A 19,642-nucleotide genomic window follows, 5' to 3' on the forward strand; every position below is an offset into this window, starting at 1 on the left:
ATTTTACCATACTGTGTATCGATGATTATTCACCATTTGATTGATAAGTATATCATGAATGTAAAGCCTGTAATAATTGCTAAAATTTATAAAATTATTTGTAGAGCAGTACTTTTTATATGTTAATGACATGTTGTATAAAGACCAATCAGACTCCACAAATTCTTACTTCTGTGCTGAAATACTTAATGACAGTAACACCTGAGTAAGTAGTACTTGCTCCTCTGAAATTAGTTAATCCTTATATAGTCACAGTACTGTTTACTTCTCTTAAATCATGCCCTAACAAATGATTTCTTAGATACTCAGGAGAGTTAGTGTATCCCAACATAGCTTCAGAAGGTCATCATCAGTAGGTTAGAAAAAGCCTAGCTATAAAAGTAAATCTGAAAATGTAAAGACTTGATGCAATCCATATACTGAAGCTTATAATTCTTGCTTTCCAAAGACTTATTTATTTTAATTTTGTGTGTGTGAATGTTTTGTCAGCATGTGTGTATATGTGCCACATGTGTGCCTAGTGGTTATAAGGGTCAGAAAAGACCATTATATCCTTTGAGATTGGAATTACAGATGGTTATGAACCACCATATGGGTGCTGGGAACTGAACCCAGGTCATCCACAAGATCAACAAGTGGTCTTAAGCACTGAGTCATCTCTCCAGCCTCCAGTCAACTTTCTGGGTTTTTCTTTTCTTTAAGTTAGTGTCTCATAGCTCTGACAGACCTGGAACTCTTTATGAAGACCAGGGTGGCCTTGAACTCACAGAGATCCACCTACCTCTGTCTCCAGAGTGTTAGAATTAAAGCTGTGCACCACCACGCCTGGATTTCTAATTCTTATAATGTAAAAACATAACTCCAAGTACTTTAATCCTCAAAATTCAGAGTCAGTTTTGTTAAAATATGTCTTATTTGACAGGGAAAATGACTTTTCATTAAATTTATCATACAAAATTTGGGGCCTTTTAAAAAATGTTCTTAGTTCTTTAGGGATCTCTAGTATAAAAGCATGAATGCTGATATTATATGGCATGATTTTCTCAGTCATCAGACTATTTTTTTTAGAACTAATCATTAAACAAAATATAGCATATAATAAAATATTATACCTTTAGGTATTAACTTTATGTTTCCAAAGGGGCATATTTTGCTTTTGAAAAATAAAGATCTTACTAAATCAATATCTGATACTATTTAAAAAATAAATTTAAGCTAATATATATAAAATGGCAAGAAATTTTTTTAGAGTCACTTATCATCAACAACTTTGCATATTCTAAATTCTTGAGTAAAACAGAGAAATTTACATCCTTTTCTGTTTTCTGTTTCAGAAAACCCCAAGTATTTAAAGTAATGGATATATTATACAATATATTATACTTTAATATTATTTACAGAGAAAATACTTTTATTGCAGTCATAAGACTAAGGTCATGTTAAAAAGTTGTTGTTTACATATCCCAAACAAGTCAATTAATTTTTTTCCAGACAAGAAAAACAGAAAAACCAAGAATGCATTTCTTTATTCTGTATAGAGAAAAAAGAAAAATTTATTAATTGGCAAAAATTAAAGGATACAAATAGTCATTTGAATATTATAAATGTAAATGGATATTGTAAGGACAATAAATTTCTGTCTATTTTGGTGTCTAAGATTAAACATCAAGAAGAGCTTCCATTCAATTTCTATAGTTATTCTTATTCTTCATGTAACTACTAACATTGATCTTAAACCTCAGGAGTATTTCTTTTATAAGTGAATTTCTTTAAAAAATGACTGGTGCTAATCTACTCTTCACTACTCTTTTACCTCCATTTACCTAACCTCATCCACCCTGCAAATTCTCAACGTTATATTGAATTTTTCTGGTTAATGTAGTTTTTCTAAACATGACCTCAATTTTTAATTTGTAGCATGTATGTGATACTGTGCACCTTTGCTGAGATGTTTTTTAAGATTTGCATGTTAAGAAACAGTAGATGCCAGGAAACTTGTCTACTGTTTATATGTGAATAATGTATTTAACTAAAGATGTACTCTTAAAAGAATGTATATTCAAAAATAATAACAATTAAAAAAATAGCAAATAAATGGGATCTGCCTTATATTGTGGTTTCATAATGCATGCATGGGATAGAATATCTGAATACCCAATAATATATTATATGTGCATATAACGTGTGAATTATTTAAGGCATGAAAGCATATACAAGAGGTGCTGATAAGGAAGTGTTCATCATGTTTTGTGATGTGGTAACTAGGCAGTGAATTTGCCTACCTACATGCAGGCTTTATTTGTTTTATAATGTCATAACATATTAATGTGATCCACTCAGACAAAGAATAAAAACACATGAAAAGATATTATTTTGAAACTTCTGTTACAGTTTGTTCCAACTAAAACAAACCAGAAAGGAAAGAAAGCCACATATTCACAAGGTATGTCTTTTTCTTGAATACCAAAATAAACAGTTTTACCTTAGGCAGTATGACTTCCTTAGATGAATGGGTTATGTTCACTAATTCTTAGTTCTGATACATGCCTAAATGTTAAATATTTTAATGCTAAAATACAAATATTTCTACATAATAACTTTTATAATGCATATACATTGAAAAAAAGTAACACAACTTTCTCTAAAGGCAGTATAAGTCACAGAGATAATTTATGAGAGACAAATAATTGGTTAATTGAAATATTATTTTCAATCTTTGGCCAAGAACTTTGAGTTTTTACTAACACTAAAACTGATCTTAGACTACATGTATTTATAGTTACCTTTTTTAAGAGATATTTATCTTGTATAATAAGTGAAGCATATCTGTCATTTGGGTTTCGAAAAGAAATTTAAAATGTCATTAAGTGAATTAAACAATGTGGAATCTGTCTTTAGAAGTCCTTGACTAGTTAAGGACACTATATAAATGACTTAGATAAGTATAAGGAATTCCTTAATTAAAAGAGGAGTTCCAGTAAATTTAATTTTTATGTATTGAAATCTCAAACCATGATTTTAGCATTGAGAAAATGTAAAACATAACTTTGTAAGGCAATAGTTGACATATTGTCCTCAAATGGAGAACATTCATAGAATACATGAAAAAAAAATCCACAATACTAAAGATGAGCCATTTGAATTTTTTATAACATCACCATAGCTGAAACGGTAAATAAACATGTAGTAAAAAAGAGTAAAAGAGAAAATATTAGATCCCTAAATATATGAACAGTTTGGCTGATATTTAAACCTTCATTCAAGGAGACCAGCATTTTACAATAGAATTTGTTTCAGAAGAAGTGTTATTTCTAATTTATTTATTTCCTAATCCAATGCTTTCTTGACTTATTATTGAGTTAGTCTACCAATAATTTCTAATTTCTAAAGACAATTCTGAAATTTTCTATCATATTATTTTTAATGAAAAAAAAAACTATTTTGTTGTTTGTAATGGGATGTCCCTAAACTTGCTCTTTCCAGGGTACATTGGCAAATGAAAAAATAGATGAGAGCAAAAATAGTATATTATGCTTATAGAAAACCCATATTTCAAGACAATTGGGATCAAAGGCAGTGTAGCAAATTTGAAATACATTTGTAAGGAAATTAGATGGACAAACAAATTGATGAATGAAACAGTTGGCAGATACGTAAAAACATACCTTCATGTTCTTTTTCTTAATCTCCTTATCTTTTTCAGGAATAAGCTTGACTCCAACATTACATTTCTGGTGTCATTTTTATTTCAAAAACTAAATTCTGTGTTTCTTTTTGCCATATTTATGTATTGTTTGTAGCCCTGTGTGGGTCAATATTATGGTGTTTAGAAATCTCCATTGAAGAAAACATTCCATCACATTTCAGTTTAGTCTCAGACAAATTCTTAGGTCAAAGGTAGAAGGCATCCATACCTTTGCCAAAATATCATAGAAACTGTCTCTTGTTGAGTTGTTAAAATTGTTTTTCTCTGAAACCCCTTGAACAGACCTCCACAATCTGTAAAACATGAAGTTGAGAGGAGGACCTATTGTAGGGCTCCAACAACTTGGAGAGGGTAAATGAGAGGTCAAATACAATAGGAATGCATGGCATACCTCTCTGAAATTACTCAAGAATAAATAAAAGATAAAAATGTTTTACTTTCTTACTGTAATTGTAGCTGTAGGGTACTCATTTTATAAGTTAAACTAAACAAATCTATTTACTTTTTATGTTTTGTAATAATAATAAAAGTGTTATAAACATTTTATATCACTATTCATCATATAAAAAACAAGAAAACTACAACTTACTTTATAAGTTTATTTTAGTTTACTAGTTTTAAAAAATTATTTACTTTTCTTTGTGTATGTGTACCTATGTGCCTTCATGCTCACATGTATTTGGTACTAACAGAAGCCAGAATAGAAAATTGTATCCCATGTAATTGATGTTACATATGGTTCTGAATGACCTGATATGGGTGATTGGAACTGACCTCAGGTACTGAGTATATGTTATTAAATATTGAACCAACTACAGGTTGCCTGCAAATCAAGATGTAAAAACTCCCAGCCCTTTCTCTAGTGCCATGTCTACCCACATGACACCCTGTTCCATTATGATGATAATATACAGAACCTCTGAACTGTAAGCTAGCCATCATAATTAAATATTTTCTGTTTTAAGAGTTATGGTCATGGTTTCTCTTAAAAGAAATAGATAACCTAACTAAGACACTTAGCATTCTCCTCTGAGTATTTATCCCTGAATTCCTCAACTGTGTTATAAACTATTTTCTTTTTATCTGATGCTTAGTGATGAGAAGTAGACTTGAGAGCAGTAAAATGGTGATGCCAGGGTGGCATTCTTGCTACTGAGTGTTTTGTGTGTTACAAACCACTTTTCTCTGATCCATGAAATTTCATTGTTGACTATCAGCACATTGTGGGGTCATAGTAAAGGAAGCACTTGTTTAGGTAAATCTAAACCACTTTAGATTACTGTTAGTCTTTGCAATCTTCTGTGTGGTTAAGGTTCTTCCTTGAGAATATTATGCTCTGCTGCTATTTGATCATTTTGGAATGTAAATACTTACATAGTTTGTGCCATCTCCCAGAAAGCAGTCAACTAGTGCTGCACATGTGTAGTCACATAAGGCACTCCAGTTATAAGGAAGTCACACTTAGTTTCAAAATGTAAACTCATTCTAAATAAAATATAGCTGGGGTGGGCATGATGGTCCTCACCTTTATTCCCAGAATTCCAAGGAATAGACAAGGCAGATTTCTATGAGTTTAAGGCCAGCCTTGTCTACATAGTGAGTTCCAGGACAGCCATGGCTGCTTAGAGTGACTCAGTCTCAAAACAAAAACCAAAAAAAAAAGTACATAAAATTGGATAAGTAAAATTAAAAAGTTAGTTAATTAGTCATGATGAGAGATCAAACACTCTGAATAACAACATTTGTTGCCTTCAATTACTTTATTTTTAATTACAATTTATGGGGTTGGTGGTGCAAAAATGCCATAGCACACGTGTGGACATCAGGGGGCAACCTTGGGGAACTGGTCCTCTCCATCTACCTTTGAGTTCTGAGGTTTGAACTGTGGTTTTCTGGTATGCTTAGCAAATGTTTTATCTGCTGAGTCATATTTGTGGCTCCCAAAATTTTTCACAGTTGAGATTATCAAGAAAAAAGGGGAAAACAGAATCAGTTACTAATATTCATATTAAAATTCAAAATGATAAGAAAGGTATAATATCAATGAGTCTGTTTTAAGTTTATCACATTGCAGCTTGCATGTTTCAGCTTACATTAGAATACTTATCTCCAAATTAAAATCAATTTTGGATAACTTGCCATACAGCTTTGTGTACTTATAAGGTTGAATGAAATTTGCTGATGAGAAATAATCAATGTAGGACAATCTAGTTTTTAAGACCCTTTCCAGTGAAAGAATCCCTAGTGGCTGAAAAAGAAAAAAAATGAATTTTAGTTAACACTGGTAATTTGATTGCTTAATTTAATTTCAAAAGAAATCTAGAATCCCGAGTTTTAAGTTAATCTACCTAAAATATAAGGTTGAGTGTTGCAGGTAATACTGTAAAATGTAACAAAAGTTTTCAGGGTCTTCACAGTTATATCTCATTGCAAAAACAACTGTTGTCTTTTATTTCACAAAGTATTTTAAGGTAAGATTACTAAATTGTAATGGAAAATAATTCTTTAACAATCTACATAAAATTTAGGTTTTTTTTTTATATGGCTTTTGATGTGAGCATTGCATCTTCCCAGTTAGCTCCAAAGTTAAGTAACAAAACCAAAACATAGTAATTACATTAATTTAGTACTCATTATATGTCAGGTTACTTAGGTTTTTATTTAACGTTAAAAATGTAGCTCTATCCTGCTCATCTGGTAACTCTGGCAACTCCCTTCCTCAAACACATCCAGCTGTAGACTTTTCAAAGCAGTGGTAGTAATCTAATTCTCACCTGGCAGTCCTCAAAAATGAATTGCAGTAATACATCTGTGAAATCTCATGGGTTTTCTTCTTCTCACCAGGTCATTTTAGAGGTATATCATACACAATACCCCATGCGACTGAGCCTTAGTCAAGCAATACAAAAACTTGCACATGCTCAATTCCTGAGTTAATTTTTCCCTCTCTCATACTTCCCCTACTCACTTGTGCTTCTTGGAATTAAGTATAACGTGACAACTTATATCCCAAGCAGTGTCTCAGGGAAATTTTGATTGAAAAACTGAAAGTGAGCCTGTACTTGGTTGTTTTTTACTCTTTGCTTTTTGGGGGCCAGGCACCAAGCTCCCAAATAAATACACGGAGACTTACTCTTACTTATGAATGTCCAGCCTCAGGTTACCTTGTTTCTAGCCAGCTTTTCTTAATCATCTCATCTACCTTCTGCATCTGGGCTTTTACATTTTTCCATTCTAGATGCCTTTCTTTCTTTCCCATTTTGTGGCTAGCTGTGGAGCTGGGTGGCTGGCCCATGGCATCCTTCTCTCCTTCTCCTTTGTTTTCACGCCTTGCCTGTTTCTGCTTCTTCTATTTAAACTCTAAACCCACCAGCCCTCCCATTTCTCTCTCTTGCCTAGCTATTTGATGTTCACCTCTTTATAGACCAATCAGGTGTTTCAGACAAGCAAAGTAACCCATCTTCATAGAGTTAAACAAATGAACATAAAAGAATGCAACACATCTTTGTATCATTAAACAAGTATTCCACAGCATGAACAAATGTAAGACATGTTCAACTAGTATTCCACAGCATTTGGCTTTGATTTTATTTGCCTCTAAATAAAAATGAGAGGTTTTAACTTTAATATAGTAAAACTATATACAACAAAAACAGTTATCAAGAGTTGCATTTACAATATACAGTTTAGAGAAAATACTCCATTATTAATCTTATCTTATTGATTCCAATGTTTTATACCTAATTTACTTTCTATCATAACTAAGAAAAGCAATAATCCTAACTATTTAGTCTTTTTTTAAAGACACCTAATCAACTGTGTATTCTACAGACAAAATAATTTAAGAGATCTGATGAACAAAAACGTTGGACAAGGTAAGTGAGACCACAGATATGGTTTAAAATAGATGAAGATTTTTACACTAGAAATCTAATTCTTTCTGGCACTAGCATGTATGATTAATTAATTTCATGCTTTATATAGAACTTTTAGGCATTCCCTAGTACCAGAAAAAATTGATTCATTTTTCCCAATAATATTGAAAATATATGAATAAAAATAACAGTTTAGTCCAACAAAAGTGCCCAAGTAAAGATGGTAGGTTCACAGTTGTGTCCTATCCTGGAATGAAGGGATTACTTTACTCCTAATGTGTACCTTGTGTTTTCTGAATGGTTAAGCAGAGAAATATAACTGTTAAATATTAGTTTCTGTTTTTCTGTGTGCATACACTGTTACTTACAGGTATAGCATCTTCTTAGAAACAAATATTCCAGCAGAAGCAACATCTGATAATAGAACCAACAAAATGAGGCTGCACATTCTCACACCTCCTCAAGCACAATGATACTAATGTCACTCCATAAGATACTACTGATGATGCCACTGCTGATCCTGATGATATCACCAGTGATGTTCTTGATGATGCAACTGATAATCCTTTTTTTTTTCTTTTTAGTTGCTGCTAAAGCTGATTATTATTCTCTGCATTTCCTTTTTCTTTAATTTGATGCTACCAGCTGCAAAAAATATACGAAGTAGGATTTCAGCTGATTGTGACAAAGCTTATACCTGGAAGAAACCAAGGGCCTTCCAGAGGTCAAACTGATGCTCAAGGAGTCTTGGTGATATCTCTCCAAGCTATCTGCCATTTTTTCTGCAGGATGGAGGAAATTGTGCTTGGTCACTAGGCAACCTGTGTATAGCTAGATGCCCCTGGTGATAGTTAAAGGGAGATCTGGAATTAGAGGTAAGATTTGGGAAAGGAAGAAGTTAAGCTTAATTGGCACATTCACCAGACCTTCTCAAATGGGTCATTTGGATGCATAAATCTGTTCTTAGAGATTACAGAGGTATCTCTGAGAAGGTGCTTTCCTCCATCTGGGCATGTAACTGGACAGATGCTGCCAATGATGATAATTACAATGAGGCTTGAACTGGGGTTCTGGCTGTGCATAGATGTCAGTGCACGAGGTTATCTAAATATTTCTTTATTAGAGGGGAAATTATGCCCAATAAATGATGGAAAGCTACACTAGCACACAAGAAACTCCTAGCAGGAAACGGTTGATAATCAAAAGCAATAATCCTAACTATTTTGTCTTATCTCCATCAAAGACTCCAGAAGCATGTACCTAACAACAGAGAAACCTGGATTCCTGGAGAGTCATGCAAAGATCTTCTGCAATGTTGAGGCATCTCTTTTTGGCTTAAAGGCCTAGAATACAATGCAGACTTTTTAGTGAAGCAAGAAATTTGAAGGACTGCCCTGAATTGTATTGGCAACTTCATCAGTTGCTTTCCTCTGTGTCCTGCAGATTATCTGGCTGATTCTTCTATGAAGCAGGAATCTTGAAGAATGGCCTGCATTATTTTAGCAAAGTGCAACAGTCTTTCTCTATGTCTCACTTTTCCAGATACAGCATACTGTCAGGAGTCAAGGCGAGAGCAGTTTCTTGCCCAAATGGCTACACTTGGCACATTGAAAGCAAACTGCAAATGGAGTTTCTTCAGTGTCTATCATCCCTTTATGATGTAAATTGGTGCAGCCAGGAGCAGGTGTGTCTCATTGCCATGAAAAAATTATGATATTAAACATCTTTAAATGCCATATTCTTTTGGCCTTTGAAGTGTTTGAAAATCATCTGTCTAAAATATACCTGTTTAAACTTCCAGACATACCTAAAGTGACTACAAGATAGATTATAATAGATTAACTACTAACCTCATTTCTTATTCATTGCATTTAAAAATGAACTGCATAAGCACAATACTCCAAACAAATGTAAAAACATATATACAATGTAATGAGGGTAACTTAAAATTTGTATCAATATACCAAATCTATGCCAATACAAAACATCTGAGATTAATAATTGTCTTTTAGTTCTATATTCCAATATTCCCCTAAATGAAAACAAGCATCCATAATCCACAAATAACCAACAACCACCTACCCCATCTCTTGGGAATGTGAGAATACTCTTCTTTAGACTGCTTCTTGTTGTCTGTGGGCAAAGGCATCTTAAGGTACCTGAGATAACTGAGATAATAACAATGTCCTGGGAAGACCAACTGTATGCTTTGTCTATATTGTCACTTGTCAAGATTCAGTTCCATATCAATCCAAAGGAATCCAGAGGCTCTCATTTCCTGTGGAAACAAAAGCATAATCACTTCTCCAAAACATTTTTTACTTCCATTTGACACATACATATTTTGACTTCCATTTTAAAGTTAAGGCATTCCTAAAGTATACAGGCTGGTTTATTTCTACAGTTTCTCTTTCAATCCCATGTCTCTTAGAGGCTGTCCTTTCCTTATCAGCAATCAAAAAATTTAAAATCAACATGATAATAGGAACCAGACTCCCTGTGAATTTTCCATTGTCATGTGGCTTTTCATCATTTATATTATTTTTACTCTCTTTAAAGACTATTATTTTAAAATGATTTATTTCTTTCTGTGACTATCTATATCCTCTCTTAAGCCAACATACATTTTTACCACACTGGAAACTGTTCTGAGGTATTTTTCCACTTCTGGACCACTTTTACTGCATATCTCCTTTTTTATTACTTCTTTTCCTTTTCTCTTCTCCTATTTATTTATTTCTTTACCTACGAGCCCCACCCATTTCTCTCTCCTGCCTAGTTACTGGCTGTTCCAGCTCTTTATTAGACCAATCAAGTGTTTCAGACAGGCAAAGTAACACAGGTTTACTGAGTTAAACAAATGCAACATAGGAGAATGCAATACATTTTTACTTCATTAAACAAATATTACATACCATAAACAAATGTCACACATCTTAAACTAATATTCCACATTAGCCAGTTCAAATAATTTGTCAGAACCTGCAGAACCAAAAAATGACATAAAATCAACTTGAATTTAGATCATTATAGTGCCCTAATGTTTATGTTCATTAAATCATGTCACTTTGCATCCCTTTTATAGAACTTGATTAAAACCAACATAAGACCAACCCTCAGCTCCCTTCTGCCCCAGAACTCCCATCTGGACCAGAGGTGAGTGCCTGGGGTTATAGTCAGAGAGGCAACTGCCCCTGGGTCCCACTGCTAGACACAGGGGATTCCTGGAGGACCTGACCAACTTGGCCCCAGTTTCCAGCCAATTGGCAGGCCCTGCAGGAAGGCTCGCCTTTTCCAAGACTGCAGGCAGACACAGCAGTCTCCACACCCAGCCCCCAAACTCATTTGCCCCAGGCTCCATCCACTTCCTGAGAATCAGAGACCAACCCCCAGCTCCCATGTGGAACAGAGGTGAGTGCCAGGGGTCATAATGAGAGGCAACTGCCCTTGGGTCCCACCAATGGACACAGGCCATCCCAGGAGGACCTGCCTAACTTGGCCCAAGTTTCCGGCCAATTAGTGGGCCCTGCAGGAAGGCTCCCCTTTTCTAAGACTGCAGGCAGACCCTGCAGACTCCAAACCCTGAGCCCACACCCATCTGCCAGAGACCCCAGCCACTCCCTGAGAATAAGAGACCAGCCCCAGCTTGCATCCTGCCCTGGAACTCCCATCTGGACCAGAGACCAGAGGAACTCCCATCTGGACCAGAGAGAGGCTCCCTAAATCTGCCAGCTCTCTCTGGACCAAGTACACTAATAAGACCAAGAATGAACCCACAAGGAGATGGGTAGATGTCAAGGCAGAAGTACATACAACAAAATAAAGAGCAATACAGCATCACAAGAACCTAGCCCTTCTCCAACAGCTAGACCTGAACATCACAGAATGGAAGAAGAAGAAGAAAACAACCTTATAAGTAACATCATGAAGAGGCTAGAGCCTTATATAGAAGAAATCAAAAATCAAGTAGAGGAACAGACAAACAAAAACTAGGAAGAATGCTATTAAAAAAAAAAAACTTGAGGAAAGGACAAATAAAGCAGAAGAAAACAATAAGTCCTTGAAAGAAAATCATGAAAAAGCAAGGGAAACAGTCCAAGAACTGAAGAGGGAAATAGAAAAAATGAAGAAGACACTAGCAGAAGGAATGCTGGAAATAGAAAATCTGAGTAAACAAACAGGAACTTCAGAGGAAAGTATAACCAACAGAGTGCAAGAGATGGAAGAGAGGATCTCTGGTGTTGAAGATACGGTAGAAAAAATAGATTCATCAGTCAAAGAAAACACTAAAACCAACAAAGTCAGGACCCAAAATGTCCAAGAAATTTGGAACACCATGAAAAGACCAAACCTACGAATAATAGGGATAGAGGAAGGAGAAGAATACCAACTCAAAGGCATAGAAAATATATTTAACAAGATCATAGAAGAAAACTTTCCCAACTTAAAGAAGGAAATGCCTATGAAGATAAAAGAAGCATATAGAACACCAAACAGACTAGACCCCACAAAAAGTCCCCTCGCCACATAATAATTAAACAACTAAACTTACAGAATAAAGAAAGAATGTTAAGGGCAGCAAAGGAAAAAGGCCAAGTGACTTATAAAGGCAAACCCATCAGAATAACACCTGATTTCTAAATGGAGACTTTGAAAGCCAGAAGGACCTGGACAGATATAATGCAGACACTAAGAGACCATGGATGCCAGCCTGGACTAATATACCCAGCAAAACTTTCAATCATCATAGATGGAGTGAACAAGACCTTCCAAGACAAAACCAGATTTAAACAATACTTATCCACAAACCCAGCCATACAGAAATCACTAGAAGGAAAATTCCAACCTAAGGAAGGCAGATACACCCATGAAAACACAGGCAATAGATAACACCACAGCAGTAAACCCCAAAGAAGAGAAGTATACACACACTACCACCAAAAAATAAAAATAATAACAGGAACGAACAATCACTGGTCATTAATATCCCTTAATATCAATGGACTTAATTCACCTATAAAAAGACACAGACTAACAGAATGGATATGAAAACAGGACCCATCTGTCTGCTGCATACAAGAAACACACCTCAAATTCAAAGACAGACATCTGCTAAGTATAAAATGCCGGGGAAAGACTTTCCAATCAAATGGTCTTAAGAAGCAAGCTGGTGTGGCTATAGTAAAGTCCAGAAAAACTAAAATCAATCCAAAGAGATGATGAAGGACATTACATACTCACCACAGGAAAGATCAACCAAGATGAAGTCTCAATTCTGAACATTTATGACCCAAACACAAGGGCACCCAAATACATAAAAGAAACATTACTAAGGCTTAAATCACATATAAAACCCCACACATTAATAGTGGGAGACTTCAACACCCCACTTTCACCTCTGGACAGATCAGCCGAATTGAAACTTAACAGAGACATAATGGTCTTATCTCATGTTATGACTGAAATGGACTTAATTGATATCTACAGAGCACTCCACCCGAACAAAAAAGAATATACCTTCTTCTCAGCAGCCCATGGAACCTTCTCTAAAATCAACCACATAGTTGGCCACCAAGCAAATCTCAACAGATACAAAACAAATGGAATAACCTCCTGTGTTCTATCGGATCACCACGGTTTAAAGTTAGATTTCAACAACAGAAAAAACTACAGAAATCCTACAATCTCATGGAAACTGAATAATGCTCAACTGAATCACCAATGGGTTAAGGAAGAAATAAAGAAAGAAATTAAAGACTTCCTAGAGATCAATGAAAATGAATACACCACATACCCAAACTTATGGAATACTATGAAAGCAGTGCTAAGAGGGAAATTCATAGCACTGAATGCACACATAAAGAAGCTGGAGAAATCTGAAGCTAGTGACTTCACAGCACACCTGAAAGCCTTTGAACAGGAAGAAGCAAAGTCTCCCAGGAGGAACAGACACCAGGAAAATACCAAATTGAGTGCTGAAATCAATAAAATAGAAATAAAGAGAACAATACAAAGGATTAATGAAACAAAGAGTTGGTTCTTTGAGATCAACAAAACAGACAAGCCCTTATCCAAACTAACCTAAAGATAGAGAGAGAGCATACAAATTCACAAAATCATAAATGAAAAGGGGGACATAACAACAGACAATGAGGAAATCCAGAGAATCATCAGGTCCCACTTCAAAAACCTCTACTCCCAAAAACTGGAAAATCTAAAAGAAATGGATAATTTTCTGGATAGGTACCATATACCTAAGTTATATCAAGACCAGATAAACCATTTAAATAGTCCAATAACCCCTAAAGAAATATAATCAGTCATTAAAAGTCTCCCAACCAAAAATAAGCCCTGGACCTGATGCATTAACTGCAGAATTCTACAAGATCTTCAATGAAGACTTAATACCAACACTCTTTAAATTGTTCCTCACAATAGAAGCAGAAGGTATATTACCAAACTCCTATGAGGCTACAATGACCCTGAATCCTAAACCAAACAAAGATGCAACAAAGAAAGAGAACTACAGACTGATCTCCATCATGAACACTGATACAAAAATACTCAATAAAATTCTGGCAAACAGTCTCCAGGAACACATCAAAACAATTATCCACATTGATCAAGTAGGCTTCATCCCAGGGATGCAAGGGTGGTTCAATATACGAAAGTCCATCAACATAATACACCATATAAACAAACTCAAAGAGAAAAACAACATGATCATCTCACTAGATGCAGAAAAGGCATTTGACAAAATCCAACACCTGTTCATCATAAAGGTCTTGGAGTGATCAGGAATACAGAGAATATACCTAAACATAATGAAGGCAATCTACAGCAAGCCAAAAGCCAACATCAAATTAAATGGAGACCAACTCAAAGCAATACCACTAAAATCAGTAACAAGGCAATGATGTTCCCTCTCCCCATAGTTATTTTATATAGTACTTGAAGTTCTAGCCAGAGCTATAAGACAACATAAAGGGATTAAGGGGATAAAAATTGGAAAGGAAGAAGTCAACCTTTCCCTATTTGAGGATGACATGATAGCATACATGAGTGACCCCAAAAATTCAACCAAGGAACTGATAAAGCTAATAAAAACCTTCAGCAACATAGAAGGATACAAGATCACCTAAAACAAATCAGTAGCCCTCATATATACAATAGACAAACAGGCTGAGAAGGAAATCAGAGATATATCACCTATTACAATAGCCACAAATGATATAAAATACCTTGGGGTTACTCTAACTAAGCATGTGAAGGACCTCTATGACAAGAACTTTAAGTCCCTGAAAAAGAAATTGAAGAAGATGTCAGAAAATGGAAAGATCTCCCATGCTCATGGATAGGCAGGATTAACATAATAAAAATGGCGATCTTACCAAAAGCAATCTATAGATTCAATGCAATCCCCATCAAATTACCAACACAATTCTTCATAGATCTGGAAAGAATAATACTCAACTTCATATGGAAAAACAAAAACCCAGGATAGACAAAAGACTCCTGTACAATAAAACAACCTCTTGAGGCATCACAACCCCGACCTTAAGCTCTATTATAGAGCTACCATAATAAAAACAGCTTTGCACTGCATAATAAACAACATGTGGACCAATGGAATCGATTGAAGACCCTGACATTAACCCGCACACCTATGAACACATAATTTTTGACAAAGAAGCCAAAAATGTACAATGGAAAAAAGAAAGCATCTTCAACAAATGGTGCTGGCATAACTGGATGTCAATGTGAAGAAGGCTGCTAACAGATCCATATCTGTCACCATGCACAAAACTTAAATCCAAGTGGATCTAAGACCTCAACATAAATCCAGTTACTCTAAACCTTATAGAAGAGAAGGTAGGAAATACTGTTGAATGCATTGGCACCAGAGATCACTTTCTAAATATAACACCAGTAGCATAGACACTGAGAGAAACAATCAATCAATGCGACTTGTTGAAACTGAGAAGCTTTTGTAGAGCAAAGGACACTGTCAACAAGACAAAGCGACAGCCTACAGAATGGGAAATGTTCTTTTCCAAACCCACATCTGACAGAGGGCTGATATCCAGAATATATAAAGAACTCAAGAAATTAGACATCAAAATGCCCAACAGTCTAATTAAGAATTGGGGTATAGAACTAAACAGAATTCTCCACAGAGGAAGTTCAAGTGGCTGAAAGACATTTAAGGAATTGTTCAACATCCCTAATTATCTGGGAAATGCAAATCAAAACGACTCTGAGATACCACCTTACACCTGTCAGAATGGCTAAGATCAAAATCACAGAAGACAGATTATGCTTGAGAGGATGTGGAGCAAGGGGCACTCTCCTCCACTGCTGGTTGGAATGCAAGCTTGTACAGGCACTTTGGAAATCAATATGGCGCTTCCTTAGAACATTGGGAATCCATCTCCCCCAAGACCCAGGTGTAGCACTCTTGGGCATATAAGCAAGGAATGCTCAATCATACCACAAGGGCATTTTCTCAGCTATGTTCCTATTAGCTTTGTTTGTAATAGCCAGAACCTGGAAAAAACCTAGATGCCCTTCAACTGAAGAATGGATAAATTATGGTACATATACACAATGGAGTACTACTCAGCAAAGAATAACAATGACATCATGAGGATTGCATCCAAATGGATGGATCTAGAAAAAAATCATCCTGAGTGAGGTAACCCAGACTCAGAAGGACAAACATGGTATGTACTCACTCATAGGAGGATACTAGATGTAAAACAAAGATGACTAGACTGCTACAGAACTCCAGGGAGGCTACCTAGAAAACGGGACCCTAGGAAAGACACAGAGATCACCCACTGACAGAGAAATGGATGAGATCTACATGAACAATCTGGAAAACAGTGGGGATAATGAAAGGCAAGATTTGAGGGAAAGAAAGCATAGGGGAGCAGAAGATTCCAGCTGGATCAAGAACAGAAAGGGAGAACAAGGAATAACAGACCATGATAAATGAAGACCACATGAGAACAGGAATAGGAAGAGTGCTCAAGAGGTCCCTAGAAATCCACAATGATATATTCTCTGTAGACTGCTGGCAATGGTTGAGAGAAAGCCTGATCTGACCTATTCTGGTGATCAGATAACTAAACACCCTAACCATCATGCTTGAATTCTCATCCAATAACTAATGGAAGTGGATACAGAGATCCTCAGCCAGGCCCCAGGTGGAGCTCTAGGAGTCCAATTGTCCAGAAAGAGAAGGGACTGCAAGAGTGTGAATTGTTGAATCCAAGATTGCAAAGGGCACAGGGACAAATAGCCAATTGAATGGAAGCACATGAATAATTAACCAATGGCTGAGGAGCCCCCAACTAGATCAGGCCCTCTGGATAAGTGAACCAATTGTATAGCTTGATCTGTTTGGGAGGCACCCAGTCTGTGGGACCAGGACCTGTCCTTAGTGCATGAGCTGGCTGTTTGGAACCTTGGGCTTACACAGGGACACATGCTTAGTCTTGAAGGAGGGGACAGGACCTGCCTGTACTGAATCTACCAGGTTTAAATGAATCCCCAGGGGTGTCTTTGTCCTGGAGGACATGGGAATGGAGGGGAGGGGCTGGAGGGAAGTTGGGGTGGGGGCGGATGGGGAGAGGACAGGGGAACTCATGGCTGATGTGTAAAATTAAAACACATAATAATAATAATAATAATAATAATAATAATAATAATAATAATATAATTAATAAAATATAAAATATAAATAAATAAAACCCACTTAAGCATAATGTTCTCAATTTTGTTCCTATAAAACACACACTGTATCTCTATATATTTATACATAAAGTAACAGAAGCATGGATAAAATGGATTTGGTGTTTTAGAAAGTGTGATGCTTTTGTAGCCAGGTATGTTGGCCCATACCTATATAACCAGACCTCAGAAAGCTGAGGAAGGAAGATTGAAATGAGTTCAAGTCGAGTCTAGTCTGTACAATAAGGCCCTCTATCAAAGAATACATGCATACACACACAGAACAATACATAATGTCATTATAATTATAGTTCAAGAGTGAAGAATTACTATAGAAAAAAAACTAGAGATATTTTTACTAATAAAGATATATCTTTATTCTATATATAATTAATATGTCTATATATTACCAGTTTCCATAATGTAACTGGTAGAATATTTTGGCCAAGCAGTATTATAACAATCCTTTAAACCCAGCATTCAAGAAGCAGAGGCAAGAGGATCTCTGAATTTGATGCCAGCCTGGTATACAGAGTGAATTCCAAGGCAAACAGTGCTATAGTGAGAGACCCTGTTTCAAAAGAAAAGAAAAACAAAAGAAATTTCTGTTTATAATAACATTACACATATTCATGCATAGAATTTCAATGAGAGAACTGAAAAAAAATATTTTAAGATGTATTGGATTCCTCATTTATATTCTGTCAATTTCTCAAACATCGCATCAATTATCACACTTGATATCTACAAAGGGTACAATTGTCCTCTAAAAACAGCATTTAAAAGTTTTGAGATTTCCAGTTTGTAGTCTAGGATGCAAGAAATTCTATCCTCTGACATGCCTTCTTAACAGCTAAATGAAACAAAATCAGAAAAATAAAAACAAAAAACAACCTAATCAAAATGGGAAGGCAATCATTCCTTTTGCTGCTGTTTTGTTTTTTGAAATTATATTTTTGTTTTTGCTTTCTGTTTTTAATTTTTGTTGATTTATGTATTTATATTTTGTCTGTTTATTTCTTGTTTTGTTTTTTAAAAACATGGTTTCTCTCTGTAGCCTTGACTTTCCTGTAGACCAAGCTGACCTATAACTCAGAGAACCACCTTTCTCTGCCTACTGAGTGTGTTTGGACTAAAATCATGCACCACTACCACCAGGCAATAAAAGCCAATCACTATTGAAATCACAAGAGAAATTAAGTCACTCGCATAAACAGTTCCCCCTCCAGTTGGAGGACTAAATAGTATGGGCTTTAGAGATAGCTCAGAAGTTGAGAGCACTCACTGATCTTCCAGAGAATAAAGGTTTGATTCCCATATCTACATAATAGCTTACAAATGACTACAACTCCAGTTCCTAGAGAATCTGATGCTTTCTACTATCCACTTAGGGTATCAAGTATGCACATGGTACAAAGGCATACATGCAGGCAGAATATCTATACACATAAAATGAAGAATATTACATTTAAAGGTAAAATAGGTAGAGAATCACACCTTACATGTGTAGAAATCAACCAGAAATCCTTTCAAGGATATCTATATTATAAAAGAAAACTAAAGTTATAATTGGCAAGTTGCCGACACTTTTGTATGTGCAAACATGAAAGATATTATTTTATAGGAACTCAGTAATAGGCACAAGTTTGTGTTCTAACATCCAGAACATCTCCTACTTCACCACAGTAAATATCAAAGGCATAAATATCTTAGACAAGGAAGGAAAATAATCATTCTGAAATGTATGAGATCTCTTGGTCATTTTTATTCATAAATACCACAGTCAGGAAAAATTATTTTATCAATACTGGACCTGCTGGACTTATTACAGAGTTCAATATGCTGAGGAAAAAGGAATTATCAATTTCAGCCAGTTCTAGCCTATCATTTAGGGAAAGAGAAACTCACAACTCTATATACATTCAACCATCCTGCAGACCTATTAGGAGGAAACTGAAAAGGCCTGTGTAGTTCACACATGTTTACCAAAAGATTGCTACTTTACTATAGGAGTAAAGAATACTTCCCATTTCTCTATTCATTTCTTCCTGCTGTATTACTGAAGGTTTACATCTTCTAGTTCATTTATCTAGTACATGATGGTGCATTTCTCAACACCAGTGAAAATATAGGCCAAATTAAAATGTAGAGGAAAAGTATATGTTGGAGTGATTTTAAAATTAACAAAGCCTACACAGAAAAGCAAAGAATTATTTTTTGAATAGTCGATGTTTAAACAATTTGGCATCCACTCCACAAAGATTTATTTGAGACATACATCATACACTTTTGACAAAAAATTGACACAAAATATATTATAGAAATA

The sequence above is a fragment of the Onychomys torridus genome, chromosome X (genome assembly GCF_903995425.1).
Source record: "Onychomys torridus chromosome X, mOncTor1.1, whole genome shotgun sequence".
NCBI lineage: Eukaryota > Metazoa > Chordata > Mammalia > Rodentia > Cricetidae > Onychomys > Onychomys torridus.